Below are 2,109 nucleotides of genomic sequence, written 5' to 3' on the forward strand. Positions count from 1 at the left end.
CGAAGGGGCGTGGCGAGACTACCATACGCCATACGGTTGGTAATATTTGAGGGTCTAATATTTCGCATTCTGTCCAAAATTTCCATAGAAGCTGGCTGGCAGTTAGCACTTTTGATCTACAGCACTAGCTTCCAATGTGGCTATAGTGGAATATGGAGTATAATTATGTGTGGGTGGCAGGGGTTAAAATTTTGTGGATAAAAATGAACCATGTATTTAACCAAAGCTAACCACAATGATTTTTTGTGATGTCACAGTTTACATAAGAGCAAGTGGTCACACACAAATTGACTTTAAATTCTAATAGAGTAGATCTTTAGATAATGATGGCCTTTATGAAGACTAGTTGACTCCAGTAGCTACATGTATTGTACTGCTTATCAGGAAGAGCAAGACTGTTTTAAGAGTGAAACAACACTGCCAAATTATCAGCCACGTCTCTATGAATATCATTATAATATGTCATTAATGACATACATGCCATAGCTACATTTTTCAAATTCCTTGCAGCTGCTTCCACTTCTGGTCCAAACTCAGTTGAACATAGTATAGCAGGAACACAAAAATTACATTTGCCTACTTAAATTTACATTGACCTGTACATGTACAGTGTACAGTGTAGTTATGCCAACATACAATGTAGTCTGCCATTACAGAATTTATTAATTGTAGGCTTGTTCAAAAATTTAATCATACTACATGTACATGTACATGTAGCTATAGCTTAAAAAATAATACATTTTAACTAGATTTAATTTCTACCACTACATTTTTTATGGCATACATGTAGTCGTTACACATACACAATGTACAGTACTGTTATGTTGGGAAATAATTATTAAAGGGCAATTCAATAATGTGTGGCTCAATAATGTCTCATGAAGTTGACATATAATAGTTTCTATTTCCATTTCATAAACCAAACTTTAACAAGAATGTTTTTATGTAGCTTTTCGTTATGGATTGACTGATGGATATGTGAGTCTTGTCCTCAAGAAGCTTGTCCTCATGGGTCCACCTAACGTTGGTAAGACAGCCTTTGAGGCACTCCTCTTCAACTGGCCGGCTCCAAGGCATCATCACAGTACTGCAATAGCATCACGACCAGTACAAGCTATAGAACGAATAACAGACCTAGCTGAGGGCAAAGTATGGGATGTAGTGGATGCTAAAGAGATCCTCAAGATGCTCTCTGATGCAATCAGCGATACAAGGAAGGAAGATCAGTCTACTGGAGTCTCTTCATCTGATGGTTCACATCATTCAATATCAAAGAGTCCTTCACAAGAGACAGAGTCATCAGCTACTGGACCAGTAGACTCCACTGGACCTCATGATGATGAGACTACAAAACACAAGCCTAATATTGATAATATCATGGAGCAGAAGCATACTAAGGAGATACTAGGCCTCCTTGAAGATAAGAGGAAGGCAGAGGGAGAGAAGAGATCAAAGGAGCTACATAAAGCCACTTGGGTCCACGTTCTTGACAGTGGTGGTCAACCTCAGTTTGCTGATGTATCTATACTAGGATCACACTGACTTTGTCAACTTAGATTTTGAATAACTTTCTTATTTTACATGCTAAAGACAGCGGTTTTTTGCTGTTGTATTTTTCTCTGAAGAGCCGGTATTTTGATATATGATACAACTAGAGCGCAGTTGTAGAAAAAACGGGGAGAGAAATCAAAGCACTTGGGCACTTAGAGAGCACTCGGCGCCATTACTGCCGCCCACGCGGGGTGACCGCGTAGGCGTGTAAAACAAAATGGCGACCAACTGTACACCACATGGACTACCAAGAACAAGAGATATTAGCAGGAAAGAAGGCAAGGGGCTAGATATAACTAAAAGACATGAAAAGATGAGTAAAGCTAACCTATGGGACTCTTTTTGGCCACAAATACAATTGGAAATAAAGAGAAGAACGATATAAACTATAAACAGGTAGCTATAATGAACGATATCCTTTAGTTCACTTTCTTTAAGCCTAGGATTTGTATATGTACCATGAAAAAACAATAATTTTATACTATGGAACTTATTATACTTAAACATGAGGAAAAATGACAACAGATCACAGGAGCGATGGGGCTGACTAAATTAACA

The 2,109-nt window shown here is 38.2% G+C and overlaps 1 long non-coding RNA gene across 1 annotated transcript; it reads left to right on the plus strand.

Moving 5' to 3' along the window:
- Nucleotides 1-1,688: 1,688 nt before the first annotated feature.
- LOC109591724 (uncharacterized) lies at nucleotides 1,689-2,067 on the plus strand. The gene is made up of 2 exons (XR_002189954.1): nucleotides 1,689-1,947; nucleotides 1,990-2,067. It is a non-coding gene; the product is annotated as an uncharacterized LOC109591724 (long non-coding RNA).
- Nucleotides 2,068-2,109: the final 42 nt, after the last annotated feature.

This window comes from Amphimedon queenslandica, unplaced genomic scaffold (genome assembly GCF_000090795.2).
Source record: "Amphimedon queenslandica unplaced genomic scaffold, v1.1 AMPQUscaffold_7418_Cont20630, whole genome shotgun sequence".
Lineage (NCBI taxonomy): Eukaryota > Metazoa > Porifera > Demospongiae > Haplosclerida > Niphatidae > Amphimedon > Amphimedon queenslandica.